Source organism: Acomys minous, assembly GCF_964271855.1.
Source record: "Acomys minous genome assembly, chromosome: 9".
Taxonomy (NCBI): Eukaryota; Metazoa; Chordata; class Mammalia; order Rodentia; family Muridae; genus Acomys; species Acomys minous.
Genome location: NC_140490.1, coordinates 50,448,807 through 50,458,039, shown reverse-complemented (window position 1 = coordinate 50,458,039; position 9,233 = coordinate 50,448,807). Strand labels below are relative to the sequence as shown.

The 9,233-nt window shown below is 45.3% G+C and overlaps 1 long non-coding RNA gene across 1 annotated transcript; it reads left to right on the top strand.

Moving 5' to 3' along the window:
- The first annotated feature begins 3,714 nt into the window (after nt 1–3,714).
- Nucleotides 3,715–7,782, top strand: LOC311605301. Its single transcript, XR_014781890.1, has 3 exons — nt 3,715–3,796; nt 6,253–6,285; nt 7,735–7,782. It is a non-coding gene; the product is annotated as an uncharacterized lncRNA (long non-coding RNA).
- The last annotated feature ends 1,451 nt before the right edge of the window (nt 7,783–9,233 follow it).

Genomic DNA, 9,233 nt, shown 5'->3' with positions numbered 1-9,233 from the left:
TGATTTCATTAGGGAATGTTGCCCAAAGTTTAATAAACACACTACACTGATCATATACAGTTGTTCCACAGAATAGGAAAACAGAGGCTATTTTAAAATTTTTATTAGGTCAGATATAATTCAAACTGAAATAAGAGCATTGCAAGATGGAAACTACAGGTACATAACTATATATATATATATATATATATATATTCCTTTTATGAAATGTTAGCAAATCAATTCCAAAATAAAAAGCATTTGATTGTGATAAAGTTAGCACAGAAGCACACTGGTTAAAGGATAGCCTTTTCCCTAATGAGCTGAGTCAAATATCTACACAGGAAGTAATATCTTTGTTCCTGTCTTTTACCTAAAATCAGGTTCAGGGAAATTATAGATGTACTTATGACAGTTAATATTGACTGTCACGTTGACTGAGAACACCCCTGGGGGTGTGTGTGAGAACGTTTCTAGAGTGGCTTCACAGAAGAGGAAAGACCCCTCCTGAATGTGGGCCGCACCACCGCATGGCCTGGCCATTTTTTAAAAAATGGAAAGGGAAGAAATTGAGATAAGCACCAGTGTGCATGTCTTGTTACTTCCTGACAGGAGACATGATGTGGCCACTGCCTCATGGTCCCGCTACCATGCCTTAACCACCATAAACAAAAATAAATACTCCCTTAAGTTATCTCTTCTCAGGCATTTGGCCATAGCAATGAGAGAAGTCACTGATGAAGTGTGGAAGATAAAGTACTTCAAGCATGGTAGAACACCTACCACAGTGGCTGAAGGTAACAAAGCCGTCATTGCTAAGTGTTGGCGGGTGTCTTGTACTGTGGGAAATACCACATCCTGTATAAGGAGTGTCACGCACCGTAAATTAGCACAACATCTGAAAATACTATATGGCAAAAAGCTGAACCCTTGCCTTGGCTGAGCAAGCTTCCTCTTTCACTGTCCTCCAGCTCTGCCCTTGGGGATGGATGCCCAGTGTACTCTTCCGATTGCTGACTTGGTGACTGAGACTGCTATAGAGTCACTGTTCCCCTGGGCGGCATGTGGCCATTTCAGGTTGAAGTCACACAGCTCTGCTGATCCTACAAGAATGAAGCTGATAGAGTTTGTCTTTGAAGGGCAGGAGAAGGAGTGTCATGACTCCCCAGCATGTGAACAATTAACTGGGTGTAGGGCTCTTTCCATGGCATAGCTGCCTCTAAGTCCCTCATGCTCCTGATAATTGCTATACACTAACTGATTCTCCAAGCTGGACTTGAGAGAAATCCTTCTTGTGACTGTTTGGTGCCATCTCTAACAGGAGTGAATAGCCATTCCTTTACAGTTCCCTGTGAAGTCACATGATCACCCCTGGGACAAAAGATAATGAACTTAGTGCAGTTGTACGTGACATGGAAGCCGTCACAACGAAGTGAGGATCCAAAGAAGCGGTGGAACTTGAGAATTGGTGTGCGTGGATTTGATGAGGAGAGGACAGTTGTAGAGAACCGTGTGAACAAAGATGCTTTGATCTAATGGCAGAACCCGTGGGCGAGCCCAACTATGGTTTAGAGCAGTGGTTCTCAACTCTCCTAATGCCATGGCCCTTTAGTACAGTTCCTCATGTTGTAGTGACTCCCAACTATAAAACTATTTTTTATTGCTACTTCATAACAATTTTGGTACTGTTATTAATCATAATGTATGCATTATGGTTATCTGATATGCAGGATGGTCTTTGGTGATGCCTGTGGAAGGGTTCTCCGGTCCCAAAGGGTTTGCGACCCACAGTTTGAGAACCACTGGATTAGAGTTTCTCTCCAGGCACAAGGAGTGCGCTCATCCTTGAGGATCCTATGACCTTCCCCATGGGAAAAGAATGAGGGAAAGGAGAGGGTGACCTTCCTACTTTTGCTGTTCCGGAAGGCCAGGGTGCCAGTTGTAACCTCATCAGTGCCTATCCTCTGCCCATGATGCTATTTTCTTGGGCTTTTAAAGTTGCAGCCCCTCCTGGGAGACCAGTGACATGGCGTTTCCTCCCATTCTGGCTGGCTTGGGACTTATTTTGCAATGGAGGTGGTTAGTGTAAGAATAGCATGCGTGTGTGTATTTGTCTTCACATCCATGTGTAGGTGGACATGTGTGCGCATGTATGAGGCAAGGAAGCTGACATTGAGTATCTTCCTTGATTGTTCCCCCATTTTATTTATTGGGGGCAGGAGCTTTTACAGAACCCAGAACTTGCTGACTACTTATTCTAGCTAGCCATCTTGCCTCAGGGACCCCCCATCTCCCGCATGCTGGGATTACAGATGGATGTTGTACCCACTGGGCTTCTGTATGGGTCCTAGAGATTCCAACCCCAGATATCATGCTTGCATGGCAAATGCACTGTCCCCTGATCCATCCCTGCCCTGCCACCAAGATTATAAAGCAGTGTAGTGTCTATCTTTCTTCTTACAAAACCTTTAACTGCCCCTTTGTCTCCTGGCTCTCTCCGTAGAGGAAAACCTTGTCTATGGATACTGGTGACTAAACATGCCCCCAAGATCTCCTTTTTATCTCTGAGTTTGCTGTTAGGGCTCTGTCATGGATTACAAAGAGAAAATTAATAGTGTGGGTCTGCCTTTGATACCTGCTATTCAGACACCAAGGTATTTCCTCTTATCCCATGCCCATTCAGGCACCTGCTTCCTTTTGCCCCAGTGAGGAACACTTTGGGCTGCAAGACACAAATCCCAAACCACAAGAAGCCAAATCAGTATGTATTTGCCTCTTAAGAAATGTGGACATAGGCCTGTATCAGCTGAACTGCCCAGTCAAATCCCAACGGAGCCGGGGTTTCTCTCTGCGTTCTTTACTCTTGCCATCTCAAGACTGCACAATGGCTACTACAGCCATAGCTACACACATCATGGGAAGGGACTGCAAGGCTCAGACTATACCCTTAGCTGTCTCTCATACAAAAGGAGGTCTTTCCATCTCAACCTTCAGCAAGCCTCCTTGGCTAAAGCCAATCCAGGGTGACAGCCTGCTATGAGGCACAGTGCAAGTTGAGTACGTATCAAACAGCCTTTTGTGGGAGAGTCGCAATCCCAAATGACTATCATTTGAAATTTCAAATGCTAGCAAAGGTGTTGTATGATGTAGCTACAGCCCTAAATGATCGAAAGCTGGATTCACCTGTTTGTTTGGTTTATCTTCCCTCGGGAGCATATGTGTACTTGACTAATCTTCCTCATGGAGCCTGGGAAATCATGTGCTTGGTTTCTCCATGTTTGCTGTCAAAAATGAGCTTTTCCTTCAGTAAATAGAATGATTTCCTAATAGAAGAGCCAAATTATTTCATCAAGTGCCGCCTTTAGATTCTCCTCTCTGCTCTTTATCTGAACACCAGACTCCATCCCTCCTTGTGTCATTCTGGGAGGTCTGGTAGGAAGGGAACTGGAGTCAGTCAAGTATCTGATTGCTAAAGGCACTGTACACAAGCTGCCGTCTTTCTGAACATTAGAATCTGACAGAAGATGATCACTGCTCTTGTAGAGTGTCAGGGCATCTAAATCTCCCAATACAGCCTTCACAGTATGACCAATTGTGTGTGGTAGGGTGCTTTTTTTTTTTTTTAATAGTTTTGAGACTTGTTTTTTTCTTTTTCTCCTTTCTTTAGCCCTAAGCATTTTGCCCTGGACTTCTGTGCTTCTTCACCACTCTTCATATGGGCCAAGGAATCCAAGAAAACAGCAAGTTGTAGAATGTTTATGCTTGTATCAGCTCTGTTGATAGTGAGCGCTGAGACAGCCACCTCCCATGGACACGGGTATGCATGGCATATAAGCTGTTTTGTGGGCACTGCCTTCCTGTCTCTGTTAGCTGAGTTTGCATTCTCTTTTGCAATGTTTTTACAGCAAGCATAATGTGTCAGGACTTGATTCTTGACCACATTTTCTGACATAGCACAAAGAAGCTAACTGACCAGTTGTATTTGGATTTGTGCTATCTATGTCTCTCACATGTGGAAATATAAAAAAATGTGTTGAAAAAAATTGCTGCTGTCCTGTGACTATTTCAGTCAGAATTTTCTATGACTCTGCTTCACTTTTCAAAATGCCAAAGAATGATGTAGTTAAAAGCTGAAGGCTTAAGGAAGAACCAGCCATGGAAGAAAGTCTTAGAACATTCCAAGTCTGCTAAGAGAAAGGGTGAGGTATCCACGCATAGGGCTGCAGGACAGAGAGCAGAGAGAAAATGTCAACTTTCAACGTCAGGAGGAATGAACATTCTGATCTGTGCCCTTGTTGTCAGTGAATCAGAGTTCCAACGCCAAGGCCTGTGGCTGTAGCAGTCACCAAAGGTTGCCAACGGTAGTCACAGGCTCCGACCAGTTGCCAGTGGTTATAGTTACGGGTGGAGTCAGGCCAATAGAGAAGTCCTGTTAGCACATGTGCACATTTATGAAAGCCAGAGGACAACCATGGCTATAGCTCTTGAGTGTTGACCATCTTGAGTTTTGAGGCAGGGTCTCTTCACTGGCCTTGAGCCCACCAGGTAGGCTAGGCTAGCTAGCTGGGCAAGAAGCCCCAAGGACCTACCCATCACCTCCTCAGCACTAGGATTACAGGTTCATGCTACCATGCCTGGCCTGGCTTTGTGTGTGTGTGTGTGTGGGGGGGTAGGGGGTGGGGGTGGGGGTGGGGAGTGTTTGGGTAAGTCAAACTCTGGTCCTTAAACGCTTTATTGGCTGTGCTGTTACCTCAACCATCTTCAATTTATGTTACCTAAGGCTCAGCTCACTGGAGCTTTACATTCTTTGTTTTGATGTTAATGGTTTTTGTTTGTTTACATTTTAAAAAGTGACTTTATTGATGTATAATTCATGTGCTACTGTAGTTTGGATCTAGAATGTTCCATGTGTTATGCACTTGGCCTATAGCTCATGGAGGTGTTAGAAGGCGGTAGAAACTTTTAAGAGGGGACTTAATGTTAGGTCTTAGGTCACAGCAGGTGCATCCTTGTAGCAGATTACAGAGCCCTAACCCCTTCCTGTCTTGCTTTTCCATGAAGCCTTGAGGTGAACAGGCCCCCACCCATGCAGCGCTACCACAAAGTCTCACCACAGGCTAGGCAGTCAGGGGCTGCAACCTTCAAAGCTGCAAGTCAAAACAAACCCTTTCTCTTTACTTCAAGTACTTTGTGGCAGCGATGGAAAGCTACTAGTACGCATGTCACCCAATGTGCCCACAGAAAGTGCACAGTTCATTGGCCTTTGGAATATTGTTATTAATCTTCAAAGCATTGGGGCAAACATAAATACATTTTAACTGGTATTTTTAAGCATCTACTTTAAGTAATGATGGTATGCCTATATTGTGGGCTACAATATGATGCTTTGATACTATACAGTATGCAATTAGTATATCTGTCCCCTCAAACATTCATCTTTTCCTTGTAGTGAGCATATTCAAAATCCTTTCTTCTAGCTATAGTGAACTATAATATCACATACTATTGTCAACTGGAGTCATCTATAAGAGTCACATCTCAAAAAAAAAAAGAGTCCCATCTCTTAGAAGGACATTAAGTTTTGGGGGCACTCAGACAGATCAAAACCATCTCATCTTAATACCTTTAACTTGGTTACATTAACAAGACCTTCTTTGCTCAAATAGGGCCACATTCGTGCTTTTTGTGTTTAGGACGTAGACACATCTTACAGGGCTGCTGCCATGTGATCCATGATTCCCCTTTGGCTGACAGCAGTGGAGAATAAACCATCCAAAAGGATAGTGTAACAATGGGGGTGGAGGCAAACACCAAAGCTGCTGCCAGAGCACAGTCCCACCTCAGGAGGTAGGCATCCCATTGGGTTATTCTCCCTAGTGGGACCACAGCATCCTCCAAGAGTGACACTGCTTTCTGATGTTAAGTTGGCATATCTACCCACCTGGAGAGTACCTGGCCTTGAGCAGAGGTTTGGGATGCTGTGGCTTCTCTTCAACCACTGGCAACTAAGAGGCCGGAGCCTTGCTTTTTAATAGATCCTGCTTCCCGTTGAACAGCGTATCAGAGCCTGCAGTGGGGAGCTTAGACATTTTTGTCTTGACTTCCCAGGTGCCTTGGATGCCTGTGTCTACCCTTTTATTTAACAAGGCATGGTCCTCTTTGGAGGTGGTGCTTGAGTAGCTGAAAGCCTGGAGAAGGGGACACGGAGGCAGCCTCCTCTGTGTTCTTCTGTAAAGAACACTTGGTAACTTCTTCCTCTTGACCTTCTTCCAGATCAACAGTGTCTGAATGAAAGGGAATCTCTGAGTAAGTAGAGTTAACAGGGCTCAGCGGACACCCAGGGATGCTCATGTTGAGAATGTCACTTAAGCTCTGGAAAGACTGAAGGGTGAAGGAAGCAGCAGGGGACCTGAGGCCTCAGCACACACCTGTCAGCATGGATGAGACATATTTCTGGCCCTCACTGACTCTGGCCATGTAAAGGCTTGGATGTAAAACTCCTCCCGCAGGCTCCTGAGTTTCAACACTTGGTCTTCAGCTGGCAGTTCTGTTCTGGGGGGACTCTGGGAGGAAGGCTTTCTTCCAGGGTGGGTGGGTCTTGAGGTTTATAGGCTGGCTCCACTTCCTGTCCTTTTTCTCCTTCTTATCTCTCCCTCTCCACCTACTCAAATGTGAGCAAGCTTGCACTACCCCTTCCCTCCATCTTGCCTTCCCCACTGTGCTGCTCTGTACCCTCATAAACGGTGAGCCAATGGGTTTTCTCCTTTAATGTGCTTCAGCCAGATATTTCACCACATAAATAAGAAGAGTAATTAATGCAGTTCACTGGTGAAACACCGTGCGTCCATGGGGTAGGAGTGGGCACACTCTCCTTTGTGAGCTAGAAGAACGAGGCCTAGAAGTTAGAAGTGAGGGATGAAGGAGGGAATAATTCCAAGGGAATCTGAGGGTATTTGTGTACCATGTATAAAACAAAGAAAGGGGCTACATAGGACCTTTCTGTGGGAGAAGAAGTGCAGAATGCAAGGGTGGGTTGTAGTGGACAGTGTCAGAGGCAGGTCTTGGGAGTGGAGCACATATACATGTATGGAGTAAACGTATATTTTTGCTTCTAAATGGTTTGGTAGCATTCAGACTTATATATGTAATAGATAATGAAGGTCTGGCAAGAACCCTTGTCCTGAATGGTTTTCACAAATTTTGGGGAAGGTGAAGAGAATGACAACATGCCTGTAAAGCTAGCGCTCAGGAGGCGGTGGCCTCGGTGACCACTGGGTAGAGGACAGCTTATGCAACAATATAATAGGCATATAGGAGGAAGTCTTATTGCCTCCACATCTCAACTTTTCCATTTTTCGTTTGACTGTTTGAGATGGTCCCTAGTCTTAGTTGGCCTCAAACTCCCCAGGTACGAAAGGATGACCTTGAATTTTTGATGCTCCTAAATGCTGGAGTTACAGACATGTGGCTCCATGTTGGTCTTCTGGGCTTATCATCTTTCTTAGGAAGATGTCAGTGTGGCCTGGCCGTGTGCAGAGCAGGGGCCTTCCTTGTTCCTACTGCTGAGAGGAGCTGCTTGGGGATTTGTCAATGGACCCTTCTAGACTTACCTTCAGCGCCCCCTGTCCATCCTTTATACCCAGGCTCCCTTTGCATGGGGTGGGGATGGGCATTTGTGTTGGGGTTACTTCAGCCTAAACTTTACTTCTCCAGTTGTGGGAATAACTCTTCTTAAAGATCACTTTACTTTTGCAGAGAGCTACATCGTGGAGCCAAAATGTCAAAAAGAAACATGGAAAGGGGAACAAGACAGAAAACGTCAATGAGTGGGAGGAGAGAGAGGGAGCGAGCCAGGCTGAGACCCAGCCTCCGAGGAAGCAGAGCAGTGTGTGAGTGGAGTTTTATTTCATGGACTGCCAAGTACCTGGTGCTCTGCCTCTGAATGGAAAATGAGACAGAACCATGAGCTGAAATTTACAGGCCTCTGAAAAGCAGTTGCTGTCCTCTGAATATGTCAAGAAGCCACCCCTGGCCCACCTGGGCCCCATCACAACAAGCCCTACTGGGCTGAGACCTTTGGCTCCATCTCTGTTCCCATAGGGCTTGTGTGACCTTACCTTTACAAAACGTGAGTCTGGAAGAGGAAAAACAAGGTAGATATTTGTTCTGATGGCTTGGCTTAACCAAGATGCATCTGTAGAACTCGATCAAATTTACTCAGATAAAGGATTGAGAAATTCCGGACTCAATGTTATTTATGAGTCAAGCTACGCCATTGCTGAGAATGCAATGTCAGCAGTGAGGGCACAGTGCACTGTTATTTACTCTTGATATGTTCTTGATTTTAGTTAATCGTCCAGATTTAAGCCAGAGAAATTTAGAACAATTCATCCTTCCTCTCCTCTGTCACACTCAGTTGTCATCTTCCTCCTGAGCGGGTAGCACCTATGTGAGGTCATTATCATTTCCCTCATCTGGGCTGAATTCATTTGTCATCTATTCTTGCTTTAACTTGCTTTAGTTCATTCAAGGAAAATGGTGGCAAACACAGGCACCGTGGCTGTGTGACCATGCAGCTTGGGAGACTGGACTCTGAAAAAAACAAGTGGGGATTATAAGCAAGGAGGGGTGGGTTATGAGCAAGCATCAGGCGTGTGGGGTTCTGGGTAAACATACTTTGGTTAGGTTTGGTTTTTTTCAAGACGTGGTTTCTCTATGTTATCTTGGCTGTCCTGGACTTGCTTTGTAGACCAGGTTGGCCTCAAACTCATAGAGACCTGCTTGCCTCTGCCTCCCAAGTGCTGGGATTAAAGGTGTGCACTACCACGCCCGGTGGGGTAAACATACTTTTGAGGATCCTTGCTGATGGCAGGCAGTCAAAGTGGCAAATATGTAGAAGTCTAGATACCACAGATGTGGATGGAGGTGTCCCCACAGTGACTTAGCAAGGTTTCTGTTCAAACTAGATCCCATAAGGATAGGGAAGGAAGTCTAAGGGTGACCCTGGTAAAACTGGAGGAGCTGGGTCAAGCTGGGAGTCGAGTTCTGTCTCATTATCCTGCCAGACTTATTCTTTTTGCAGGTTAAACCACACTATTTCCAGGTTACAACATCCTCAGTGCCCTGTATTATATAAGAACTGAGGATAAAAGCATTTAGCCAGCCAGACCAAGCATGGTGGTGAGGCCTAACCTGGAGTCCATGCATCAGGAGCTGGCTGAGTTAGGGCTCTGAGCCTTTTGCTGAGATGTTTT